At 55.1% G+C, this 27,704-nt stretch overlaps 1 long non-coding RNA gene across 1 annotated transcript; it reads left to right on the top strand.

Moving 5' to 3' along the window:
• LOC125754156 (uncharacterized) lies at positions 1–27,704 on the top strand. The gene is made up of 3 exons (XR_007407671.1): positions 1–155; positions 14,473–14,573; positions 27,251–27,704. It is a non-coding gene; the product is annotated as an uncharacterized LOC125754156 (long non-coding RNA).

Genomic DNA, 27,704 nt, shown 5'->3' with positions numbered 1-27,704 from the left:
GGTGAGGAAGAGACACAGGCAGAGCAGAGAGGCTATTTCGGGCAGTGGAAACCCCCTATACGATGCTATCACAGTGGACGCATGTCACCATATCCTTGTACAAACCCACGGAACATAGAGCACCAAGAGGCAACCATGCAAACCATGGAGTCTGGGTGAGTATGATGCGTCAACGTAGGGTCGTCCTTGGCGAAAAAGGCACCTTTGGGTGAGTGATGTCGGTATCAGGGAGTCTGCAAATGCGGCGGTGAGGGTCCGTGGAAAATTCTTCTGGCTTGCTCTCAATTTTATCATAACCCCAAAATGGCTCCAAAAATATATATATAAAATATTAAATGAAAAAAAAAGTTCCATCCCCAGGGATGTTGCGTCACTCTGGTTTACCAACTGCCCAAAGTCTCCCCTCTGGGCCCCCGTTTGTCACAGTCTTCCGGGTGAGGCTCCGAGGACTCATCCAGGCAGAGGCCCGGATGGAAGGATGCCTTTTCCATCCCAGCATGAAGCACGCCGCCCTGGGGGTGGGGGGGAGGGGAGGATTCGGTGTGTTTGGTGGATGGGTGACTGCATGAGCGGCCAGCAGGCACGGGCTCATTGGCCACAGGGGACGGGGAGCCAGGAGCGTGCGTTCTGTGACCTCGTGGGAACGCACGGGCGCTCTCTGAGCATCCAGGCCGGAAGCCAGGACGGGTTTGCACCTGGATGTCTGGAGCCCCCCCCCCCCAGTGGGATTGGGGTGCCTCTGGCTGTCCTCGCGGCGCCTGCACCCAGCACCGCAGGGGAGGGCGAGGGCTGGGATGCCGGGGCTTGTTCCCAGCCCGAGCCGCAGAGCTTCCCACACTGCGCTCGGGACCCAGATCAAAGCCCCGGCCAGGCCCTCCGGCTAGAGTTGCTGGAGGCGGGCGCACATTCCTGCGTCTTGGCAGGAGGCGTCCTGGCAGAGGGCAGGCAGGGATCCGGGAGGCTCTGCCTTTGTTTCGAGGACGCTTTCTGAACCCAGATGCACAGATGCTCTCCTAGAGGCTGAGGCCTGGCCTGGCGGGATGGCCCGAGTGCAAGGCCGTGGGCCACATGGGGCTGCAAGGCTGTGGGCCACACTGCCACGGTGCCCCCGCTGTGGTTCCACCTGATGTCCCCATCCTTCCCGCCTGTGCCCGCGTGTGGGGGCCCCCATCACTCAGACCCTCTGCTCCCCGGCGCGCCACCCCTAGAGGACTCGGCCCGCCGTCCTTGGTTTGCCCACGCTCAGCGAAGCTTCAGCAATGACGGGAAGCCTAGAGCTCCAGCAACTGGATTCAGGGCATTTAGCAGGAACCGGTTTTGCTAAAAAAATAAGAGCCAAAGCCTCTTTCATGGTTGCGGCGCTCAAGACAAGGGCAGGGAGCCTTCGGATCGCCTTCCTGAATGCCCCAGAATCCAGAGCAGGTGTTTGCAAAGGGACAAGAGGGGGGCTTCACTTCAGGATTTCCACTGCCTCTCCACCCCCATTTCCTGGGGACGGGTGCTTCTTTTCGCCCAGCACCCTGCGTTTCTGGGGCTGGGTAAGCCCAGGCATCTGGGAGAGTCTGGGCGAGGCTGGCTGAGTCAAGGCAAGGGCTAGAGCTCCCTCGTCTGGGAGCTGCAGCTTCCTGGACCCAGGTGTGTGCTCTGCTCAGGTTCAGCCAGGGTCCAGCAAACAGGAGTCCCAGACAGCCTTCGGCGCACAGGACCGGCTTGTCTGTGCACGACACGTGTGGGGTGGAGGCCCAGAAGCTGGGCTGTGTCCCTGGTCCCGAGGGGCTGATGCTGGTGCCACGCCGCCTTTCTGGCCCGGGGACCGCCTGGCCGCCCACCCTCCACTGAGCCCCTGTCGTGTGGGGTCCAGATGTGCCTCACTGGCCGGCGGCTTAGTGCAAGAGCTTGCCGTCTCTGTGCCACATGGGTGCTGTTCAGTGATGTAGCCTTTCACTGCATTCCCCCTTCTCATAAAAATTAGAGGCAATTGAACAATCAAGGTGATATAAAACCCGGTGCAATAAACCACAATGTCTCTAGATGTAACCCGCGCGAGGCAAGCGTGGAAGCCGCTAGGCAGGAGAAAGCGGATCCCGGGCCCTGGAGAGGGGGACCCCTGGAACCCCAGGACCCCTGGACCCCAGGGCTGACGGTGCTGGTGGGAAGGGAAGCCAGAATGGAAGAAGAGGCTCAGGATGAGAGAAATGTGTCTGAGACAATCATACCCAAAGGGGCCGGGCAGGTGTTTTATTATCTTTTAACTCGCTGGACCTGGGATCCCACATTTGCACCTTCGCGCCCAGGGGATTCGTTGGTCACAGGGTGGGAACGTTTCAACCAGGCGAGCCTCGGGGCGGCCCACGAGCCCCGCAGGGAAATGCCAGGAGAGGAAGGCGTCTTCCAAAGCCGACGTTCGACGCTGACTTGAGTAATTGAAAGCAGGCAAACAGGTGTAAATGAAAGTAAACAGACAAACCCCAGAGAAGGTTCTGGGGTGTCCCGGTAGAGCAACAGGAGCAGTCCTGGGCCTTGACTTCCTTCCCCCTGGACACCTTCTAGAGACGTGGAGTGACTCTTAGACCTTAGTCCTTGAAGAGACGCACGATATTTATCAATATCTAATTTATCAATATTTAATTCATCAAGACCTAATTTATCAGTATCTAATTACATGATATTTATCAATATCTAATTTATCAATACTTATTTCAAGACCTAATTTATTAATATCTAATTACACGATATTTATCAATGTCTAATTTATCAATATTTAATTCAAGACCTAATTTATCAGTATCTAATTACACGATATTTATCAATATCTAATTTATCAATACTTAATTCATCAAGACCTAATTTATCAATATCTAATTACACGATATTTATCAATTATCTAATTTACAATTTATCCCTCGTACCTTAATTCTCCCGAGCGCATGACCCCGGGCTGGTGGTTTCCCGCTGCTCCTGGCTCACCTCTCCTCTCCAACATCGTGCTCCCGCTGCCGCAGTCTGTCCGTGACCATTCCTCAGCGCGTTCCTATCATTTGACCTGGACTCCATTCATTTTGAAACAGGGAATCGAGGCTTTTTAGAAAATGAATTTAGGGTACCCCGGGTTGGGGGCTCAGTGGTTTAGCGCCACCTTCGGCCCAGGGCATGATCCTGGAGTCCTGGGATCGAGTCCTGCATCGGGCTCCCTGCATGGAGCCTGCTTCTCCCTCTGCCTGTGTCTCTGCCTCTCTCTCTCTGTGTCTCTAGTGAATAAATAAATAAAATCTTTATTTAAAAGAAAATGAATTTACATCATCTCAAGCCCCTGTGATCCCTCCAGACCATCCGTGGTGGCCTCCAAGAAAACAGCAGAAGCACAGCCCCAGGTACAGCCTGACCCTTCTCAGGAAAGGGCCGATCATTGGCACAGGTCAGGGTGCAGGTCGCCGGGGAGCCCAGGGGAGAAGGCACGTGCCACCCTGCCCCCTGCTGGCCAGAGAGCACCAAGTCCCGTCCCCCCCCCCCCCGCCCCCACCTGCCGCCTGCATCCTAACAGCTGGAGGGGGGGCATGAGTGGGTGGGAGGTAATCACAGACTGCCCTTGACACGTCCCCATCCCCAGGCCTCTGGGGAGCCAGTGAGCTTGCACAGGCTCAGCCCAGTGGAAAGAGAGGGGAAAAAGTGGGCCTTTTGCTCCTTGGCAAGGGGGAGGAAGGCTCCCCACTGTCCCCATGGGCCATCACGACCTAAGGCGCTTTAATGAGCGACCCCTGCCCCCTGGCCCAGTCTGGACAATGCACCCCAGTGTGAAGCCTCTGGAACTTACGCTGCAAGTCTCAGGCCCCAGCAAGGTGACCTCTTGCCTTCATGGAAGCCGGGGAGCCAGGGGGGTGCATAGCGGCCAAGGTGAGGCCTCCCTTCCTACCTGGGTCAAGCACATCAGGAAACTCCGTCTGGCCTGGCGGAAATACAATGCTGGCCGCGATCGGGCGCCGCGGGTCTGGTGGTAGGCTTGCCGGGAGCTGCATTGGCAAAGGTTAAAAGAAACAGGTAAAATTAATTCCAATCGTATGATTTAACCCCACGTATCCAAAATACTATGGTTTCACCATGTAATGGTACAAACGTTAATAAGGACACATTTTACCTTGTCTGCGCTGTCTCCGAAGGCCAGTGAGCGCTTGGCCCCACGGCACCTCCTCCGAGCAGCCTCGCGGCCGGCCGCTGGGTCCGAGGGGACACAGAGCTCCAGACAGAAGGAGCCGCAGATGCCACAGTCCCACCCCTCCCCGCCAAATAAACTTCATGCCACAGCATTCGACTCAGCTTCGAGCTGAAAACAAGGAGTGTGACTTTCCTTTGTCCGAGAATTTAACTCAGATCTGCCAAAAAGCCTGGGTACCATGGCACGGGTGAGGGATGCGGGGCGGCACCCGGGGAGCTGTAATCACGGGGCTTTCGGTTGGGGGGGGCTGATTTAGATTCAGCACCAAAGAGCAACGCCGGGACAGATCGGGCGCCCGGGACGGCGACACAAAGGGCCACAACATGCTGGAAGCAACAGAAATGTGTTCTCACCACCGTGGGGGCCAGAATTCGAACTCGGCATGTGGGCAGGGCTGGTCCCTTCTGGAGGCCCCGAGACAGAGTCTGCTCCACCTCCCCCCTCCCTGCCCCGGCCAGGGCTTCTGGGGCTGCCGCAACTCTGGGGTAGCTGCTGGGCTCGCACACCCGGCACTCAGCCGCCTGCCTCTGTTCTCACATGTCCTGTCTCTCCTCCCTCTTCTGTGGACACCCGGGATTCCTCGGGTCGTGGGTGTCCCCCCTCCAGCCTCCAGCCCTGCCTTCGCACAGCTGTCCCTCTGTGACCTCTCCCCCTCCAATAAGGACACCGGTCACGGGGGGCAGGGCCCACCTGCTAATACAGGAGGAGCTCATCCATGGGTTGCACACAGGCCACGCCCAGAGCTCTTTCCTTTTTTTTTTTTTTTAAGATTTTATTTATTTATTCACAGGAGACACAGAGAGAGAGAGGCAGAGACACAGGCAGAGGGAGAAGCAGGCTCCATGCAGGGAGCTCGATGTGAGACTCGATCCTAGGTCTCCAGGATCATACCCCGGGCTGAAGGCGGCGCTAACCGCTGAGCCACCCGGGCTGCTTGAGCTCTTTCCTTTTACTAATATCACCTACTTGGATGGTGGAGACAAGCATTGACAGCGCAGGTCGTGCAGTGAGACCGGAAAGGGCTGGCCTGCCTTTATTAGCTTTGCCCCTTGTGTGTGGCAGCTGGCAGAGGCTGCGTCTGCCGGGACTGTGTGATGCGCGTATCAACTCAACCTGGCTTTAATATGAGACTCCATGGCTCTCACTCCCGGGAAGTCTGGGAATCCCGGGGTGGTTTGATCCACACGCTCAACAGTGGCATTGAGAACTTGTGGACATAGTCTCTGCCTGCCTCAAGGGGCCTCCCTCATGGTGACAAAGAGGCTGCTGCAGTTCCAAGTATCCCACCTTCATACGGTACCACCCAGGAGAAAAGAACTCTCGCTTCCAGAATGTGTCTCAAAAAGCTTTTTGTTCTCTCAGGCCTCAATGGGGACAAATGTCACCCGTATCTTCACAGCAGTGAGCTGCCTGCAGGCTCATTTCTGAAGCATCTGTCTGGTCATGGGAATTCTGTGTACTGATAACCTTAGGTCAGGGTTGCCGACTAATCCCTGGGCTCTCAGACAGACTCATCTGGCTGCGTTCGACCGACCGAGGCCTCCGTCCTCAAACCTGTGACCGTGACGTGACTTGAGGGAGCTCAGGAGGCTGCAAGTATCTCCCTGCAGGAACCCTGTGTGGCGGTGGCATCTGACCTGACTTTATTTCTAGAAATGATCCTAAGGAAACCCCCGGAAATATAGGATGCGTGATTTATGCATGAAGATGTTCATTTTGGATTACATTTATTTATTTGTTTGTTTGTTTGTTTGTTTATAAATATTTTATTTATTTATTCATGAGAGACACAGAGAGAGAGGCAGAGACACAGGCAGAGGGAGAAGCAGGCTCCATGCAGGGAGCCCGACATGGGACTCGATCCCAGGTCTCCAGGATCACGCCCTGGGCTGAAGGCAGGCGCCAAACCGCCGAGCCACCCGGGCTGCCCTTGGATTACTTTTAAATTGCAAACAGTTGGAAGCAATCTAAATAAAATCGGTTAGCTGTTTGATGGGATATTATAGACCCATTTCAAGGAATATTTAATTACACAGAAAAATGGTGATGATATTTCAAAGGAAAAGTGCACAGTCTAAACCCAGCTTGGTACCCATGGCAAAAAAAAAAAAAAAAAAAAAAAAAAGGAAGAGGACCATCTCTGAGAGGTAGGGTCTTTCCCAATAAGGTCACATTCTGAGGTCCTAGAGGTTAGGACTGGAACATATGGCTTCTAAGGGGACACAGTACAGCCCATAACTGTCTGCATATATATGTTTAGACACACACACATTTTTTAGAAAGATAATAATGAAATAGAAAAAAGTGCCTTTTCTCGGCCAGTGTAGAAGGATGCCCGCTGGCCCCGCCAGTCTCTGTCCCACTCCCGGCCTCCCCTCTCCCTCCTTCCCCGCAGGCCCGGCCCCAGCTGGCGATGCCGGCCCCCACATCCCCCCTGCCCCTTGCCCTTCTGACTCCGTCTCTGGTGGCAGCCTGCTTTCCTCTGTCCTCCGGTTGAGGACCTGCAGACCAAAGTCACCATTATTCACTGACGCACAGCAACTCGAGGCCAAGAGAAGACCCCGCCTTGGGAGGATGTGGACCGCGGAAGAGGGTTGGCTCCCGGCCGGTTGCGGAGGCCGGTCTGCTCACCTCACTTCCACGGAGCTCCCTCCAGAACGAGCCCCGGGCTGAGCAGGGGCGCAGGTGCAGAACCACAGTCCCCGCCTGCGGGGAGGTCCCTGTGGGCAGCACGGGACACAGGTGCACAGACACCAGCGTCAAGGCTCCTTCTGCAATGCGGGGGCTTCCCAGGAGGTTTCCTGGGGGAGGCAACGTAATAACGGGGTGTCCAGACCTCGAGAGCAGGCTAAAGGGAGTGAGAGGGCACAGATGGGCAGGAAGGCATCAGTCAGGCTGGGCACACAGTGTCCCTTGGGAGCCTAGCGGGAGGCGGCACTGGGCAAGGGCTGGAGCAGGGCTTTACCCTGGATGCCACTGGCAGGGCTGTGTAGGGCTGAGGAGGGGTAGGGGAGGGGTCATAGGATGAAGGCCCCGTGTGGCCAGGAGGGGCTATGGGAGTAAGGGGGCAGCTCCGGGGCCTCGGGGGGAGAACCTCACCCCTTCTGACCTTGGAGGTGGCCCAGGACAGAGAACAGAGCTGGGCCGGGTTTGAGCAGCAGAGGGGAGCTTGCTTCCAGGAGCCGTGGAGCTTGAGCAGACTCCGGGACAGTGTGCTGGAAATTTCCAGCAGGTGTGGGAAGAGGGTGCAGATTCTGGGCTGGGGGACAGACGCCCCCAGTCCAGGGTGTAGCCGGGAGAGCCCCAGTCCCGGGGACACCTGGACTTAGGGACGCCCTGGCAGGATAGGGGCTGGTGGAAGGACGGCTTCCATTCTAGGGCCTTCTGCGTGGACGTGGTCAGCTGGGCCTATCGGCGGGGGATTGCGTAGCCTGCAGGGTCCAGGTAATCCGGGGTTGGCCCTCCCTGCCTCCCCCTGCACCCACGGCTCTTTCTGCAGGAGGCCCAGGCCCTGCCCTCCAGCGTGGCTCTCCCTTCTCTATTGCACTTTCCTTCCGAGCTGGCATAGGGCCACCGTGGCCTGGGAGAGCTCCTGCCCTCCATGGGGTCGCAGCAATGCCACATGGGGGTGGGGGAAGCACCGCAGTCGGCCGGAGGAGGTGGGGCCACATCGGGGCATGTGTCCCCTGCGGAAGTCCGCACGCTGGGACTGGAGGCTGGAAGCCAGAGAGGGAGGCGCCTGCGGAGGGCCATGCTCTCTCCAGAGGCCCCAGGGCAGAGTGATTCCCGGCCACTGTCCCAGCTGCTGGGGTGGCTGGGGACTCTCGGCATCCTTTGGCTTGTAGACGCGTCGCCCCCGCCTCCGCCCGTGTCCTGGTGCATCTCTCCGCCTGTGTCTCTTTAATCCAGGACACCATCGTTGGATTTGGGGCCCAGCCTTGTCCAGACCGGCCGCCTCATACCTTGGTTACGTCTCCCCGATTCCGAACGAGGGCGCATCCGCAGGCGCCCGGGGCTGGCACCTAGCCCCAGCTCTCTGCGGGACGCGGGGAAGCCCCCGCGACGGGAGAGAAGCCCACATGCCGCAATGCGGGCCTCGCGCTTTGCCCCTCGGGCCCTGGGGAGCTAGCCGTCCAATGAGAAAGGCTCCCCAGGGACCGGGGCGTGGTGAGGGAGTAGCTGAGAAACCTCAAGAATGCAGAGCCCCAAACTTCCTTAACCTGAGACAGTGAGAGTCCCGGATCAAAGCATCCCCAGAACAATGCCCCGGGCCGCGGTGTCTTCCCCCGGTGTCTCGTGTCAGGCTCCCGCCCGCTTTTAACCCCGGCCAGCACCGCGTGCGCCCGGCCTCCGGCTCCCTGGGGCTCCCCACCGAAGTCACCAGGCAGGCAGGGGCTGGGGCTCCGGGGCTGCGAGCCACCTGCCCAGCTCCTCCCCGGCCGGGGGCACCTGTGCCCACAGGCAGCGGCTTTGACTTAGGTCCTTCTCAAGCCCTTGGGACCTGCTCCCCGAGCCCCTGAGCCCCTGCGCTCCTGCAGCCTGAGCCCCGGACGGGCTGAGCTGGGCGTCAGGAGCCTGCGGGTTGGGGTCCTGGCCCGCCTCTGCGCACTCCGGGGGCGGGGGGGCGGGGGGGGGGGCGGGACTGGCACGTCCCCGCAGCTGGAAGTCCTGCTCCAGGCTCGGGATCAACCTGTCTCCCAGATTCCAGCCCAGCTCTGCCTGTGCAGCCTCAGGGACTTGGCAAAGGTGCTCAGCCCTGGGTGGCTCGCTCTCCTGTAAAGTGGGCCAGTGCGAGCACCGCCCCCAGGGCCGTGCGGGGTGGCCGGCACCGTGCCCTTCATGCTGCAGCGCGGGGCCTGGCGCTCGCTCGGAGGGTCCCCGCTCACCTGTCACTCTGGGCCTTCCTTTCCTCGCATAACGAGTGACATAACTCCCGGGGTCCCTTCCAGGGTGGGCGCCAGGCACACTCTAGCCCCTGCCTGAAAAGATAAATGGGGACATAGTAACAACAACTCCAAGAGCCTGCTTATTTGACTGGGGCAGTGCCAAGCAGGGGTGCTGGGGGCGCGCCCCCGACAGAGGCCAGGAGAAAGATTTATGCAAAGTGAGGAGAAGAAAATGAAATGGTTTGCTGGCTGCAGCGTGAAGCCTAGGTGGCTGCGGTGATTGGATGTCCTTAGAGCTTTGGCTTGGCGACCTTGAGGCATCTGCAGACTCAGTTTGCGTTCTGCTTAGGCAGGCCCCAGCACTGGAGTCACCTCAGTGTGACGGCCTCCTTGTTTACTTAATTCACACCCTTAATTCACAGTCCCCAAGGCAACCCTGCCCCCTTCTGCACGGTGAGGACCACGTGGGTTCCCTAGACCAAGCCCCTGGCCAGGCCAACCTCACAGGCTGTGACCTTGGCAATCTCACAGGGTGGAACTCACTGGGTCCTGAGGTCAAAAGACCCGAGGTCTGCAGCTCACAGGGCTCCAGGGTCCCAGGGCCCCAGGGTCCCAGGGTCCCAGGGTCACAGGGTCCCAGGGCCCCAGTATCCCCAGCTCATAGGACCCCAGCCCACAGGTTTTCCAGCTCACAGAGTCCCAGGGTCACAGAGTCCCCAGCTCACAGGGTTCCAGGGTCTCAGGGTCCCAGTTCACAGGGTCTCCAGCTCACAGGGTCCCAGCTCACAGGGTCTCCAGCTCACAGGGTCCCCAGCTCACAGGGTTCCAAGGTCCCAGGGTTCCAGCTCACAGGGTCTCTAGCTCACAGGGTCTCCAGCTCACAGGGTCCCAGCTCACAGGGTCCCAGCTCACAGGGTCCCCAGCTCACAGGGTTCCAGGGTCCCAGGGTCCCAGGGTCCCAGTTCACAGGGTCTCCAGCTAACAGGGTTCCAGGGTTCCAGGGTCCCAGCTCACAGGGTCCCCAGCTCACAGGGTCTCCAGTTCACAGCGTCCCCAGCTCACAGGGTTCCAAGGTCCCAGGGTCCCAGCTCACAGGGTCTCTAGCTCACAGGGTCTCCAGCTCAGGGTCCCCAGCTTATAGGGTCCCAGCTCACAGGTCCCCAGCTCACAGGGTCCACAGCTCACAGGGTCTCCAGCTCACAGGGTCCCCAGCTCGCAGGGTTCCAGGGTCCCAGGGTCCCAGTTCACAGGGTCTCCAGCTAACAGGGTTCCAGGGTTCCAGGGTCCCAGCTCACAGGGTCTCTAGCTCACAGGGTCTCCAGCTCACAGGGTCCCAGCTCACAGGGTCTCCAGCTCACAGGGTCCCCAGCTCACAGGGTTCCAAGGTCCCAGGGTTCCAGCTCACAGGGTCTCTAGCTCACAGGGTCTCCAGCTCACAGGGTCCCAGCTCACAGGGTCCCAGCTCACAGGGTCCCCAGCTCACAGGGTTCCAGGGTCCCAGGGTCCCAGTTCACAGGGTCTCCAGCTAACAGGGTTCCAGGGTTCCAGGGTCCCAGCTCACAGGGTCCCCAGCTCACAGGGTCTCCAGTTCACAGCGTCCCCAGCTCACAGGGTTCCAAGGTCCCAGGGTCCCAGCTCACAGGGTCTCTAGCTCACAGGGTCTCCAGCTCAGGGTCCCCAGCTTATAGGGTCCCAGCTCACAGGTCCCCAGCTCACAGGGTCCACAGCTCACAGGGTCTCCAGCTCACAGGGTCCCCAGCTCGCAGGGTTCCAGGGTCCCAGGGTCCCAGTTCACAGGGTCTCCAGCTAACAGGGTTCCAGGGTTCCAGGGTCCCAGCTCACAGGGTCTCTAGCTCACAGGGTCTCCAGCTCACAGGGTCCCCAGCTTATAGGGTCCCAGCTCACAGGGTCCCCAGCTCACAGATCCCCAGCTCACAGGGTCCCCAGCTCACAGGGTTCCAGGGTCTCAGGGTCCCAGTTCACAGGGTCTCCAGCTCACAGGGTCCCAGCTCACAGGGTCTCCAGCTCACAGGGTCCCTAGCTCACAGGGTTCCAGGGTCTCAGGGTCCCAGTTCACAGGGTCTCCAGCTAACAGGGTCCCCAGCTCACAGGGTTCCAAGGTCCCAGGGTTCCAGCTCACAGGGTCCCAGCTCACAGGGTCCCAGCTCACAGGGTCCCAGCTCACAGGGTCCCAGTTCACAGGGTCTCCAGCTCACAGGGTCCCCAGCTCACAGGGTTCCAAGGTCCCAGGGTCCCAGCTCCCAGAGTCTCTAGGTCACAGGGTCTCCAGCTCACAGGGTCCCCAGCTTATAGGGTCCCAGCTCACAGGTCCCCAGCTCACAGGGTCCACAGCTCACAGGGTCTCCAGCTCATAGGTCTCCAGCTCACAATGTCCCCAGCTCATAGGGTTTCAAGGTCCCAGGGTCCCAGCTCACAGGGTCCCCAGCTCACAGGTCCCCAGCTCACAGGGTCCACAGCTCACAGGGTCCCCAGCTCATAGGGTCCCCAGCTCACAGGGTCCACAGCTCACAGGGTCCCAGGGCCCCAGGGTCCCCAGCTCATGGGGCCCCAGCTCACAGGGTTCCCAGGGTCACAGAGCCCTGGCCTCAGAAGGGTCTGTCCTCAGAGGGCCCCTTGCCGGGCTCAGTACTATGCCCCTGCCACTCAGAAGGTCTCATTACTACTTGAACAAAGGCCTTGCATGTTCATGTTGCCCCGGGGCCCTCCAAAGCACGTGGCCCTGCTGCCCCCTCTAAAGGGACCCTTGAGCTTCCCTCTCGCAGACTCAGGCTGCATCAGGGCAGGTATGTGACCTCTGAACCTGCAGGAGAGGGGAGCTGTGAGTACCTGGGTATAAACCCCCACACCAGACGGACCCCAGAATCTGGGCTGCTGATCCGTGTTCGCATGAGTGGGGGTGGGCACCAGAGAAGGGGCAGAAATCTCATTGGAGGAGCCTGGCTGGGGGCCGGGGGCCGGGCTGTGGGGGCTCCTGGGGACAGGGAGGAGGGTCCCCACTAAGGATGGGGAGGACTGAGCGTGTGTAGGGCCAGCAGGACAGGGAGGGGAGGACAGAGGAGAGAGTCCCAGAGCGAGGCCGGGGAGCACAGTGGGGGTGGGGGGCAACGGAGGAGCTCCCCATCTCCCTGCTCCTCTCGGAGGCTGGGCCGAGCCTGGATGACGGAAAGCCCGGTGGCCCCACCGGCTGGGCCTCTCTGCGCAGGGAGCGAGGGCCTCTCTTGGTGTGGGCCAGCACTGAGACGGCGGCGACCACCGTGGGGGATGCGACACCTGCTGGCCCAGAGCAGAGGGTGGCAGGTGGTGGGGTCAGCATGTTGGCCCGTCGAGGCTGGTGGAGCCAGAAAGCGTGAAGGCTCAGTGCTTCCTGCCTGTGAGCCTGCAGGGTTTTACCAGGAGGGTGGGAAGGAGCGAGGGGCCGGGGCCAGGGGCTGGGGGGGCTGCAGGTACAGGTGCTATCAGCCCCGGCCTGCGAGGTAAAAGGACAGGGGACGGCTGTCCCAGGGGCTGCTGGGCAGGGGCACCTGAGAGCCAGAAGGACGAGGGGTCACAGCGTGCAACGCTCAGCATGGCCTTGCCCGGACCGAGGCCTGGCCTCAGCAGGCGGCCGCTGGGGGGTGTCCAGGTGCCCCGGAGTGCCGGGTGCCTTGTGTCTCTGTGGGCCTGGGGGCTTGGGGCCTCCCCGAATGGCCTGTGTGCCCCTGGAGGCCTCCAGCCCACCGTCATAGGAAGTAGCCCATGGAGGTGGAGACCGAGCGTCTCTTCCAGAAGCTCTCTGGTTGGCATCGGCTGGCGGGCCCGGCCTGGTCGGCTCATCCGGGAGCAAGAGTGTGGCCGGGAGAAGCCAGTGTCTCCTGACGCTGCCCCAGGAGATGGGACGGCGCGAGGCTTGCGTGGGCACAACCAGATAGTGAGCCCTCCCTGCTGGAGCACATGCACCTCTGCAGCCCAAAGAGGCGGGTGGGGGACCCGGATGCTTGTGGGCCCCCCACCCCCGTGAGCACAGGCTGGGCGCTGTGGGCAGCTCTTCCCAAGGCCTCCTTCTCCCAACCTCACCCCGCCTCCCCCACCTGGCCTTCAGGATCTTGCACCGTGGAGTGCAGGTCTCAGGGGAGGGGCGCAGGGGCTCTGCACCCCCATATGATGGGCAGGGACCCCAAGGACCAACATTCGTTTTCTGGGGTGACCGTAAGGAACGGCCACGAACCAGGAGCATAAATAGCCGAATCGTGTTCCCTCGCAGTCTGGAGGCCAGAGTCAGAAACCGGGGTGTCAGCGCGCCTGTGTTCTCTCTGAGGGCTGCAGGGGGGGGTCATTCCTCCTTGCCCCCCCTCCTCGCTCCAGCCTCAGTGGTCACGTGGCCTCCTCATGCATCTGTGTGTCTCTAGCTCTTTCCAAGGACTCCAGTCATTGGCCCAGGGCCTCCCCCCGTCCCCCCACCGATCCTGGGGGACCTCATGGGAAGCTTGATCACACCTGCAAAAACCTTAATTTCAAATAAGGTCACTTGAGAGTGACCAGCGTGTGTTTTGGGAGGACGTGATTCATGGCACACCCGGGACTCTGCTTCTCTTTCAAGACAGTGCGTGCTCCCATCTGTTTACTCCTCCCCTCTCCCCCCTGCCCCTGCCACCTCCCACCCCTCTCCACCCGCTGCCCCAGGACTTCCTCCAGGACTTGGCTTCCCTGCCCTGAGCACCCCCTGCCCCCACCAGGAGGTCACCTTCCCCAACTCCCACACTCAGCGGGCTTCACCTCTGCAAGCCTGGCCTTGACCCCCTTCTGCAGGCCTGTCCCTTTCTGTCCCGCCCCCTCCCTGCCAGAGCCTAGAAGGAGCACAGGCTGCAGAGTCCGAATTCCATGGATGGTGCAACCGGGTGGTGCTGGAACCTGGGGCGGTCACCACGCTCATTTGGCGACTCCTTAAAGGGAAATGCAGACCAGATGGTGCACGAAGACCATCGCGGCAGGGCGGGCTCAGGAAGGCCCCCACGGTGGAATGCACCCCGTGGTCCCACCACCATCCCGCCCATCCCTCCCAGCCATCCTGTTCTGAGTGGCCTCCCACCCTGGCTCATAAGTAACCCCTGTGTCCTCCACAGTAGACTCAAGGGGTCTCATCCATCCCTCCCTGCCTGAGCACCCCACCCCCTGCCGAGCCCAGAGTCCTCGCCCCCATGGGGCCCTGCAGCCTGGCCTGTGCTCTGCTCACCCCGCGCTCCCCTCAGCCACAGCCATCCACTTCAGCCACTATCATCGCCGCAAGATCAGTGATGTACTAACTTTTATGGAGTCTGTTCTCAATACAAAATTAATATAGTCTCATGCTAATTTTTTGTGTGTGTGTGCAAATTCCAGGGGGAAAAACAAAAGCTTAAAACCACCTGTATTCTCACCATCCAGAAAAGAAAAAAAAAATCACTTGTAACCTGTTGGGGTCTTTCCAGCACTTCCTGTAGGTAAGTGCTAGGGCTGGAATGTTTGCGTGCCCCCAAAATTCAAATCTTGAAACCCTGATGTCTGGGGTGAGATTAGGGGGCGGGGCCCTCGGGAGGTGCTGGGGTGAGGAGGGTGGGGCTCGTGAAAGAGACCCCAGAGGGACCCCTGGGGCTACATTTGGCTCAGGGCGTGATCCCAGGGTCCCAGGATCAAGTCCTGCATCAGGCTCCCCGCAGGGAGCCTGCTTCTCCCTCTGCCTGTGGCTCTGCCTCTCATGAATAAATAAATAAAATCTTCAAAAAAAATTTTTTTTTAATGAAAGAGACCCCAGAGAGCTCCCCGTTTCCTTCCCCTGTGCGGATGCAGTGGGAAGAGCACTCTCACCCCGCCATGCAGGCAACCTGCAGAAGTGTGGGAGGCGCATTCCTATGGTTCGTGAGCCCCCCAGAGCATGGTATTGGGGTACAACAGCCCCAACGGGCTGAGCCAGTCAGTTCTAAAGCAGAAGTTGAAAGGGTAAGGTTTTGGGTCCTGCTTCGTGGCCTTGATAGCACAGCACCCACAGCCCTGTGCCACCCCGGGGCCTTGGTGTGTTTGTGGGCTCAGCCCAGGGAGGCTGGGAGCCAAACTGGGGGGCTGTTGGGCCCAAGAGGGAGGGCGGGGGCTCTCCGGCTCCCCTGCCCCACTGCCGGCGGGACAGCATCTTGCTTTCGGTGTGGGGGTCACTGTGCAATATGTTTAAATGTTCAAAGAAGCCTTTTAGTGCTAAACTCTGGGGGGACCACTGTTTAGTGCCCCCTCCCGGCGTCCTACACGGCGAATACATCTGACGTTAGTTAGTGGCTCTCTATGGAGACACGTGTTGGGGACTTTGATCACTGTTCCAACGCAGGGGACCTCATGGCTTTGGAGGTAGCTCCTCGTGCCTCCCATGAGAAAGGCCGCTGGCAGGTGGAGGCCACCACCGATCCCCCACGGACGTGTCCCCTCACTGGACACCGGGTCCAAGTGCACTTGCAGCCGCGGCGAGTGGACTGGAAACCCAACAGTCAGGGCCGTGTGACTCTGAGGCTTTAGAGTCCAAGTGCCAACATCTGAAGTCACCTTTAGGGTAATAAATAGGACATAAAAAGAGGGAGAGAGGGAATCAGGGGGGAAGCGAGCTGGGCAAGCTAGCACAGGGTGGAAGAGAAATTTATCTGGGTTTGGAAGCAGAGGGGGAGGTGAGGAGGGGGAGAAAGGCAAAGTGGGGGCAGCCCGGGTGGCTCAGCGGTTTAGCATCACCTTCAACCCAAGGCCTGATCCTGGAGACCCGGGATCGAGTCCCCGCAGGGAGCCTGCTTCTCCCTCTGCCTGTGTGTCTGCCTCTCTCTCTCTGTGCCTCTCAGGAATCAATAAATAAAATCTTCTAAAAAATAAAATAAATAGAATCAAATCAAATCAAATCAAAATCCACTGCGGGGCCAGGGGCCCAGCAGTCAGGAGCGGGACGCACGCTGGGAGCTGTCCTGGTTCGCTGCTGAGGGACACTGCCCTGCGGGTCCGCGCCTCTCCCGAGGCCCCCTCCTGGGGGGCGTGCGGCACAGCCGGCGTGGAAACCAGGGTTTTCTTACTTCAAATATTCAGCTAGACCATGCAGGCTCCAGTAACGAGCCGCCAGGCCCGAGCCTGGGCCCTGCCCACTGTCACCCCCCCACCCCCACCCCCACCCCCGTCTGTCCCTGGCCAGTTGACCTTGTACCGGACAGGGACGTCTTCTCTTATTTGATAAAAGGGTTCTCGGGGCCGTGAGTGGGGTGAGGACAGGGTACTCCGGACCTTTGCACACCAGGTATTCTCAAACTGGGTGCGACTAGCACAGGGGTGACCTCTGGGTGGCTGGACGGCCCACTGAGGCCAGATCACCCCCCCAATCCCCCACCGCTGCGATCGGTGGCAGGTACGCCTCCCCCAGGCTGCCGCTTTGGCATAAGGATTCTTTTGAGATTAGGGTGCCTGAAACCCAGCCTGTGAAGACAGGCTCTCCGGGTCCCCTTCCTTCCTAAGAGCAGGGGAGCAAAGTCCCACAGGAATGGTGCCCTCTCTGTGCCGGGAAGAAGGGCGCCTTCCCGTCACCAGAGGCAGGAAGTTCCACACAAACAGCCCCTGTTAAAATAACTCCGACCTCTGCCCTCCCAGCCCGCCCGCCATATATTATAGCGACGTCCACATTCCCCTCTCAGCTCAACTTGCTGTAAATGCACTTAGGTGGTGCCCGTTCTTGGGGTCATTTCCTTATGAAGGCTCGCACGCCCCATGGAACCTGCAATAAATGAGAGTGTGCTTTGCTCCTGTCCTCTGCCCTATGTCCGCTGAATTCTGGGGCCCAGCTGGAGAGCTTGAGGGGGAGAGAGAGCTCGGCCCCCCACCGCTGCATGGCACTAGGCACGGATCCATCAGATGGACTCTGGCCGTGGTGTAGAGCAGGGCCCTGGGGACCCCCTGAGCCAGGGCTTACCTCTTTGGAGAGGACTCCACTTGGAGGGTCTTGGGGAAGCAGCTAGACTAGGACCGGACTTGCTTCAGGGACACGAGGCACAGCCCTGCAGGTGCATCCAGCTGAGCACTGTCTCCACCCTCAGCTCTGCACACACTGCCCCCCCAGCTCTCTGTGCTCCCCATCACCCATTCTGCAGACACCGTGGGGCCTTATCGTTTCCTAAGAGTAGGACTGGCTCTTGCTTTCACCTGTGATCCCCTACATGCACCTTGTATGTGGTCGGGGTTCATAAGCGTGGGGTGAGTTGAAGAAATGTGTTTGTTGACTGAATGAACAACTCTGCAGGCACGAAGAGGGCATGACCCTATATGGTTACGTTAGCTATTGCTGCGTAACAAATTGACCCAGGGTGCTTGGATCACTTATCACCTCACAGCTTTCATGAGTCAGGAATCCGGGAACGGCTTGGCTGAGTGTCCCTTCTCCAGAGCCCCTCCTAAGGTTGTGCAGCAAGGTCGCCTGGGGCCTCGATCATCCTAAGGCTCAGCTGGGCCCGCTCACTCAGCAGACATCAGCGGGATTCGGCTCCTTGAAGCCGGGCTGTTGGTCAGAGGCTCCCCTCAGATCCCGGCATGGGGGCTCGGGCCTCTGGGACAGGGCTGCTCGCCTCCTTGGAGCGTGCAGGCAGGGCAGGCCATCGAGAGAGAGCCCCGCAGGGTGCAAGTTGGTGCTGAAAATAATTGTGGACGTGATGCTCCATCACTCTTGCTTTCTGTCCATGAGAAGCAAGTCAGTAGGACCGGCCCCGGCTCCAGGGGAAGGGACGGTGCAGGAGGTGAGCACCCCAAGGTGGCATCACCGAGGGCCGGCCTGCCTGGAGCCCGCCGGCCGCCCAGCGCTGAGCACTGGGGTGGAGCCGACTGGAAGCAGCAGCAGCAACAGCAGGGACAAGTGACACTCGCCTCCTGCTAATTATGTGCCCGCCCCCGGCCCAGGGCTTTATGTGAAACACCTGCGGCTCCCCAGCCCCATCGTGTTGGTGTCCTCAACTATCATCTGATAACACGGAGACTCAGGCGGTGAGTGGCTTTCCCACGGTGATCCATGAGGGACGGAGCCGGCCACCAGCCCGGATCGCCTTGGCTACAAGGGTTGAATCCCACTGAGTCTCCATCTCAGCCTTTCTCACCCGTGAATGATCTCCTCTAAGCAGGCTTCCCGGAGGAGGTGGCACCGGGTTCAATCGTGAAGGTGGCAAAAGCCTGTAGCTGGATGACACAGTTGGAGGAAATGCCAAAGTGCCGAGGCTAGGTCCCCCCGACCTCCGCGGCCGGAGTCTGCTGCTGGGGATGAGGAAGCAAAAAAGCATGTCCTCGGGCTACTAATTTCACTGCGTGTTCTGGAACCTGCTACCATATGAAGTACGCTTCTGCCCTGACATTCCTGACAACACCCTGTTGCCACCAGCCAAGGTTTACTCTTGGCAAAAGGACACGTGTGGCCTGGGTTTACAGGTGACCGAGCACCAAACAATGACCAAGCTGCTGTGCCAACGCTCCAGTGATCCTCTCGTCTTGGGGCCTCACAGAGGCATCGGCGCGAGGCCCACTGCTTGCCGGGCTGCTCTGCACACGGGCGTGATGAGCCACAAAGGCAAGACAAATAATTGCACAAGGACGGGGAGGCAAGAGGCTAACAGCAGCCCAGGCCCGCCCCGGAGGAGGTCCGGCCCTCGCCTCGGCCGGAGCGGCCCCGCTGAAGCCCCGGATGGCCTGTCACTTCCAGGAACGGACACAGAGCGGGAGCGCCACCCGTCCCCGGGGCCCCAAATCCATGAGACCTTTTCTGGGCTGCAGGCCCGTCTGTCCAGTGTTACAGGTTGAAGGGGCTGCACACTGCAGGTGAATGAAGGTGTCCTTACAGGTCGGGTGGCCCTGGATCAACATGCAGGAAAAAAAAAAGGAGACGGTGTTTGGGGTCAGTAGCGCTGTGGGGTGGCCTCGGCCGTGGTCACATCTGCAGCACTTATCTTGCAGGCTGTATGTTCTGTGGGGCTCCTTGTGTGGCGCCCGAGTGTCCTGGTGCGGAACCCTCAGGGTATGGGACGGAGGGGAGCTCCCCCGGGGGCGGCTGGAGGAAAGCACGACACACAGATGGCTCGGAAGCACAGGAGTCGACTCTCTCACGGTTCTGGGGACCGGAAGGCGGAGACCTGTGTCACCAGACAGTCAACAGACTGTCGCTCTGTTCCTTGCCTCTTGCAGCTTCTGGTGGCAGCCAGAAATCCCTGGCTGGTGGCTGCTTCGCTGTGTTCACGTGGCTTCCTCCTGTCCGGTGTGTGAAACCTCTGCCTTTCTTTCACAAGGACATGCAATGACATTTAGGGCCTTTCTGGATGACCCAGGACAATCTCCCCATCTCAAGGTCTTTAATCACACCTGCAAAGCCATTATTATTATTATTATTATTATTATTATTATTATTATTATTATTTGCCTTTTCAGGTCACATTCATAGGTTCCAGGAATAGGGCTGGGTTCCTTGGGGAAGCACCGCCTTCCACAGACGGTGACCGCGGGGTGGAGGGGTTGTCCCACGAGGCTCGGGCTCCTCTGACCGCTGCCTCTCCACCCCACGGGGCAGCAGGTCTGTATCGCAAACAAGGTTTTTTTTTTTTGGGTGGGGGGGCAAAAAAACAAAACCAAAAACAAAACCAGGAAACCAATTTAGAGCAACGGCACGACCAGAACTTTGTCAGAAGCACAAGCAAACTGCCTCCCACCTCACACAGTGCAGAGAAAGGTGTTTGCTTTTCTTTTTTAAGTGTACCGAAGTCTGAACAGTGGTTCTCTAGGGAGTGGGAATGTGGGATGACTTCTCTTTTCTCTTTCCTTTTTTATGGGGGTTTTTGACCTGCAGGATGGAAGGAAACCCGGCGGCTTGTCCTGTGGCACCGAGCAAAGACAACGCTGGCCCTCTCTCGAGTCTGGGACCCTGAGCTTTGTGAAAGCACCCTGTCTCCTTTGTGTGGACAAGTGGGGGGGGGGGCGTATTCTTTGTATTTGTTTTTTGGGGGGTTTTGTTTGTTTTTTGGTTTTTTTTTTTTGTTTTTTTTTTTTGTTTTTTTTTTTTGGTGCCAGTTTACCGTGGGAGGAGAGCCGCAGCCAGACTGCCTTTCCCAAGGGCATACCTTAAAGTTTCCGAGATACTTGAGTCTCAGGATAAGCAAACGCTTATCTAGGATTATTTGCCTGGTGATCGAAGTGACTCCTCGAAAAGCCTTTCCCCGCGCTGTGTCAACAGTAACTCTGAGCTAGATGTAAATGATTAACACGTTCTTATGGAGAAAAAGATGCAGAATGCCCATTATGGTGTGTCAGGGTTGCCTACCCCATCTTATTTAGTAGGTGCTCAATATATTTACAAAGCCTAAAGGCTATATAAACGTCCGGGGAGGCAGGCCAGGAAATCTCTCTCGTTTGCATGGCAGCTTTACAGATTAGAAAGCAAATGGAATGGATCATATTTCAAAGAGTTTTCTTAACACCTATTGTCCGCTGGCCCAAGGAATCTCGCCTGGTTTGGGAAGAAAGCTTCTTTCGGAGACAAAAAAAAAAAAAAAAAAAAAAAATCTGGCACCTGTCAGACCCCTTCCCAGAGGGGGGCTAGAAGCCTCCCTTTCTGCCCACCTCCACCCACCCACCCCCGCCCCTGGGTGGCTTTAGACAACTCGTTTTTCTTTAAGGAGGACTGTCGCCTCCACAGTCTGTGTGCTAATAATCCACCAGGGTTAAGTGTCACAGGAGTGGGACCGAATAGTGTCCAAGGACGTCATCGCCCTTCTCCGGTTGCTAGGCAACACCTCCTTCACCAGAGGTGGACAAAACAGGTTGGAGGAGATACCAGAAAAGCAGCCTTCTCCCAGGTCACGGCCCCACTGCCTGCTGGAAAGGGACAAGACAGAGGAGCCTCTCTCGAGGCCACCCACTCAGTTCTCCTCTCCTCCAGAGCCCTGCAGTCAATGGAATGATCTCGAAGCCCCTGGGTGCGGTCGGTGTGTGTTACCAAGTGGGCTCCCTGGGGGCACTGGGCCTGCCCGCTGTCTCATCGGCCGCCTCGCCAGGACTGCGCCAGCACCGAGTGCGGGGGCTCACGGGCTCCACCTGTTCCCTGGATGCCAACGTTGCGCAGCCATGGGGAGGCTCACGAACCCCAGGTTCGGCGAGGGCAGGTTTCAAACGGTCACATGTTTGCAGTGGCTGTCAGCAGGGTGGGACACGACCGCAGTCCCCTCTCCATTTCCCGTCTCCGAGAGTCCCCTGAGCGGGAGGCGATGTGGGAGGTCCCAGTGGGGACCAGCTTTTGGGATCGCACCTCTGGTTGTAGACACCTGCTCAGCTAGGAACTGACTGCCGCCTCTGGGCAACGAGTCTTTAAGAGTCTGCTGATGCTTGCTTTAAAAAGTGGATATTTCGGGACACCTGGGTGGCTCAGTGGTTGAGCATCTGCCTTTGGCTCAGGTCGTGATAGCCGGGTCTTGGGATCGAGTCTCAAGTCCCTGTGGGGAGCCTGCCTCTCCCTCTGCCTGTATCTCTCATGAATAAATAAAATCTTTTTTAAAAAGTGGATATTTCTCCCAGGAATCAGCCCAGCAGGAGTGCTTGCACAAAGATATGCGTGTTTAGATTCACAGTGTTTGCCGTAGCAACAGTAACAGCCAAACAGACAAGAGGAAGACCATTAATGGAGGCATAATGTTATTTTAGCATCTCTGAATAAGGAGACGCTACACAGTCACTAAAAAGAGCAGGGTAGATCTAGGTGTGTGGGTGTGGAAGAGGTCCTTGATGTTTTACCCAGAGGAGCAAATTGACGGATAAGCACCATATAAAACTCTGTGTGTGGATAGATGCGTGTCTAGTCTATTTATGTAACATATATCCTGGGAGCATGTAGACGCATTGAAACACTAGCCTATAAACAGTGGAAAACTAATACCTAGTTCAGTGGGATTCCTGTGGTGTCCCCTGGTGGAAGCAGTCCCCGTTCGGGAACTGGGACCTCTAAATCCGTAGAGCTCACAGTGGTTGGGGGTTGGCGCACACAAATTCCCCAACCGGGTCACTGGGTGAAATGGTAAGTAGGGACCCTCCTACTTTCCATCCCTTGGTTTCCAGACTCCTGCTTTCTACCTATTGTGGACCATATAAAGGCCACTGATGTGGAGGGTCTGATGATGTTCTGGAGGATGGTGCACCCTCCTCATGAGATGTCACCTCCAAAATGGTCTTCAACAGGTCATATCCAGTGGTATTGGGCTGACAGCCTTGGGACGGTGTGGTATGTGATGTGGCCAACGGGTCCCACGGCCACGTACCCATTCATCCATCCCGTTTGTTGAATGCTGAGTCCCCTGGTCCAAATGCAATGCAGGTAATGCCGGTGGATCAAGTGCTCTATGGACTCAGAGACGGTGGTTCTGGCTGAGCTTCTGCAGTCAGGAATTCCCAACCCAGGCCCAGAATATATGCCTATTTTTGTTAAATGTATTATTACCTCTCCCAGTGTCTAGTGCAGTCAACTTAGCCTCTGTGGCTGACTGGTCTCCTTGAGGAGTTGTGTCCGAGCAAGGATCACTCGTGGTTTCTATTGCTGGAAGGCTTGGCACTCAGCAGCAGTAGACAGCTAGGTCAGTCTCAGGAAAGAGGAAGTACCTGCAGTTGCATAGCCTCCTGCACTCACTCATCCTCTGGGCTGGCCTCAGAGACTGGCTAGCCACTGCTGGCCCTGTAGTTTTGTCTACCTGACTGTGTAGCGCCTCTTCATGGGAGCTGTTCTCTGAGTCCTGGTAGTCTGGTCCAGCATGGAAGAAGCTTGGAAGTCACCATTCTGTCCCAACAACAAGTAAATAGCAGAATTGAAAAGTCAGTCATTCTTCTTAGATCTGTAAGAGAAGTGAGGTCACAGGGCAAACCACTGCCCTTCAAAGTGGAGGCACCCACAGATGAATACGGAGAATTACAGTTTGCTGGGGCTGTGGCCAGGGCTAGGAGACCCCGACTGTAATTCCCAAACTGCTGGAGGCTCAGTGTAGACAAGCCTGAGAGATCGAGAACTTCAGGGGACCCAGTCATGAGGGATGGTCTCTGCACTTTTGTGAGTTTTACCTCCTAGAACTCTTGGTGTCAGAGGAAAATCCCCTCATGCTTCTGGCAGGGTGAAGGGATAAAAGAAACACCTTGAAATACAGTAGAGAATTCTTAATGAGGCTCCCTCACAAAAAAATATTCACCAGGGCTTAACCACATAGGTTTTTATCAGCCTCACTGACCTATGGAAAGGAAAATACACAACTCAGCCCCTCTAGTCAACCTGTCTCATGTAAGGGGGGAGGCCTGAGAAACTCTTGAGAAGAGGCATTGGCTCACTGGAAGCCTGAGCCCTGATCAGAGGACTACAGAACGCGTCCCTCCCCACCAACACCTCACCACCATGGTACTAAAGGTTATTTACAGCAGTTCCTTCGACTCAGGTCATCATGTCTGGCTATCGAGAAAAAAAAAAATCACAAGGCAAAAGGCTAAAAAACACATTTGCAGCCAGAGCAAGAGACAGAAGCAGACATGGCCAACATGTTGGAATGATCAGACCAGGAATTCAGAACCACTCTGACACATGTGCAAGGGCTCCGATGGGTAAAGCAGACAGCAGGCAAGAACAGATGGGAAAACGTAAACAGAGAGATGGAAAGAACCAGAAAGAGACAGAAATGAAGAATGCCTTTGATGGGTGTCCTAGTAGACTGGACACAGGTGAGAAAGTATCTCTGATGCTCTCTGATTTATTGGCAGAAACCCACAAAACTGAAATGCAAAGGGAACAAAGACAAAACACCAGAACAGGACACCTGAGGACTGTGGGATGACACGGGGGACATACCCTCTGTGAGGTGGGAAAGGCAGAGGAGAAGAGCAAGAGGAGCAGAAATAATGACCGAGGCTCCCCTAAACTACTGTCAGACACCAAACCACAGACCAGGAGGCTCAGAGAGCACCACCCAGGTCAGTGCAAAAATCACTACATCCAGGCACATCATTACATCATTTCCAAACTGCAGACAATAAGAGATGAAGGAAAAATCCTGAATGAGGCCAAAGAAAAGAAACACCTTACCTACACAGGGCCACAGGCAAGGATTACACCGGCTTTTCCTCAGAAGCCATGTAAGCAAGGAAAGAAGAGAGAGAGAGATTTAAAGTGTGTTGAGAGGGGAAAAAAAAAACCCATCACCTGAGAATCCTATACCCTGCAAAATTCTCCCTCAAAAATGAAGGGAAAAATAAAGACTTTCTGAGACAAATCATACTAAAGGATTTTCTTTCTTTCTTTTTTTTTTTTTTGCCAGTAAACCTGCTTTGCAAGAAGATTTTTAGAGCAAAGGAAGTGATATAGGTCAGAAATTTTGGTCTATATAGAGTAAGGCAGCATAATGAAGGAATAAGTGGAGATGAAAAGAACAATTTTTATTTTTCCTATTTTTAATTGATTTGGCATAAGGGTTTGTTCACGATGATAATACCCACATATCGTTGATTATGTATACTTATGCATATATTATATATGTACACATAAGCATACACATTGTGCTTATTTACATATGTAATACATAAGCATATATAGAAACATATATATAGGAAATAATTAACTACAGTTTTATATTTAAAGTGGGATTTCTGGTAGATAGCAGATAGTTGGATCATGCTTTCTTATCCAATTTAAAAATCTCTGCCTTTTGATTCTGATATTTAGGCCTTTCGCATTTAGTGGAAGTTGTTGATATACTTAAAGGTAAAATGCCATCTCGCTGGTCGTGTTCTATTTGTGCCATCTGTTCTTTCTTCTCTTTTTTAATTATCCCATTTCATCTCTATTCTTGGCCTCATTAGTCACACATCTTTTCAAAGTGGATTGGTCCACTCTGGAGAGTTCATAATTTACACCTTTAATAGAACACAATCTACCCCCAGATGCTATTTTGCTGTTCACCTGTAGAGCCGGGACTCTACAGCCGTGTCCTTTCACATCACATTGTCTGAGTGAGTGTTGTCTTGCTTATGTCTACACATGTGAAGAACCCCCATTACAGTGTTTGCTCCAGACAGTCAATTATCTTATAAAGCTTTTTGGGTTTAATTTCTCTCTAGAATCATTTCTAGAGCTGTTTTTTTCTCTTGTGTACATCCCAGGTTCTCTCTGCTCTCAGAATCACTAGCTTGAAGAAATTTTCTGAATATTTCTGGCAGTGTATGTCTTTGGCTAAGTTTTGTTTATCTGAGCAAGTGTTTGTTTCATTTTAATTTTTAAAGATGTTATCTTAAAAGTTTCATAGGGTTGACGGATTTTTCGTTTAGTATTTTATTTTTTAAAAAAGATTTTATTTTATTTATTTATTCATGAGAGACACACAGAGAGAGGCAGAGACACAGGCAGAGGGGGAAACAGGCTCCCTGTGGGGAGCCTGAAGGGGGACTCGATCCCAGGACCCTGGGAGCATGTGCTGAGCCAAAGGCAGATGCTCAACTGCTGAGCCACCCAGGCGTCCTTCTTTTAGTATTTTAAAGATGTCTTTCCATTGTCTTTTGAATTGTATCATTTCTAGTTAGACTCTGAAGAAATTCTTATGTTTGTTCTGTATGGAGCATGTCTTTTTCATGAGGATGCCTTCAAGATTTCTTCTTTTCTTTTGGTTTTATAGTCAGACTTTTAATGATGGGCTCAGGTCATTGTTTTTTGTAGGAGTGGAGGGCTGATATTTTTATCCTACTTGGGGTGCTCTGAGCTTGTGGGATCTATAATTTTATGACTTTTGTTATTTTTAGAAAGTTAATGATAATTTTGAAGAAATTAAATATTTCTTCTGCCTTATTGTCTCCCCTATTTCTAGGGCTTTAATTACAGACATTAGTGATGACTTAAGACTGTCCTAGAGCTCTTTGAGGTTTTATTCTTATTTTTTCCCCTACTGTTTTTTCCTTGTGTTTTAGTACTGGGAATATCTATTAACTTATCTTTAAATTTTATTTTATTTTATATTTTAAAAAAGATTTTATTCATTTATTCATGAGAGACACAGAGAGAGGCAGAGACACAGGCAGAGGGAGAAAGCAGGCTCCATGCAGGGAGCCTGATGTGGGACTCGATCCCAGGACCCCAGGATCACACCCTGGGCCCAAGGCAGGTTCTAAGCCGCTGAGCCTCAGGGATCCCTTATCTTTAAATTTTAATGATTCCACACTTGGCTGTGTCAAGTCTACTGATGAGCCCACTGAAGGAATTTATTTTTGATATTGCATTTTGGTTTTTACATAATCTTTTTGACTCTTTCGTATAGTGCGCAACTCTCTGCCAAAATTCTCCATCAGTTCATATATGGAATCCATGTTTTACTCCTGATTATTTAACATATTAATCTTAGTTATTTTACTTATTTATTTGAAGCTTTACATCTCCCACATGATTCAATGCTTCAGTTCATCCTGAATATAACTGTTATTCTCAATTTAACATTTATCATTCCCATGCTTTTATTTATGAATTTACCACACATATCCCTCCTAATAATTTAGTCCATCTCTTAACCTCTCTTACATATTTGCTACTTTTTAAACTCTTTTTGCTGCATTTGGAATATTTTCTTTGGATCTGCCTTCTGATTTCTCTAATTCTCTCTTCAGCTGAGTCTAATATTCTGTTTAGGTTGTTCACTAAATTTTTAATTTTCATTACTTGATTTTTTTTATTTCTAGAAGTTGTCTTTGTTTCCCTCACTTCTGTTTGTTTCTTCTTCTTTAATAGGTTCTCACTCTGTTTTCATATTTATAGTTCTGTCTTTTATTTCTTTAAACATTAACTTGGTGTTCTCCTTTTATAGAGATGCTGTACATTACATTCCCTAATTCATTTGTCTTATAATTGGAAGTTTGTAACCTTTGGCCACCTTCACCCATTTCACTCACCCCTTGCCCCCACCTCTGAAATTCTCTCTCTCTCTTTTTTTTTTGATTCCACATATAAGTGAGATCCTACAGCACTGTTGACTCTTGAACAACATGAGTCTGAATGGCCTGGATTTAAAAAAAAAATATAGCATAGTACTGTAAAAGTATCTTCTCTTCCTTATGGATTTTAAAGATTAAAAAAAATTTTTTTTATTCATAGAGACACAGAGAGAAAGAGAGGCAGAGACACAGGCAGAGGGAGAAGCAAGCTCCACACAGGGAGTCCAATGCGGGACTCGATCCCAGGACTCCAGGATCACATCCTGGACTGAAGACGGCGCTAAACCACTGAGCCACCCAGGCTGCCCTGTCTTCTCATTTTTGATTGAATATCAGATATCATGTGCTAGTGTTTCTTCCTGGAAATGGGTGGGTCTCTCCAGTCAGGTTATGTGTGTGATGGGGGGGAAGTTTGGATCAACCTGCTCAGATGTTGACCTTGGTTTGGGTTTTATTGTTATTGTGATGACCTTCAAGGTACCTAAGAGTTTAGATTCTTTTATGGTGGGTTTCCAGGGCCGTGTGCTTAGGGCAAGGGCTGGAGGCACAGTGTTCTTGCTCTGCCCTGAGTTTTCTCCTGCCCTCGTGTGTCTGGCACGTGGAGGGGACCTCTA

The sequence above is a fragment of the Canis lupus genome, chromosome 31 (assembly GCF_003254725.2).
Source record: "Canis lupus dingo isolate Sandy chromosome 31, ASM325472v2, whole genome shotgun sequence".
NCBI lineage: Eukaryota > Metazoa > Chordata > Mammalia > Carnivora > Canidae > Canis > Canis lupus.
The sequence above is the reverse complement of the archived record's forward strand: the minus strand, read 5'-3'. Positions and strand labels throughout refer to the sequence as shown.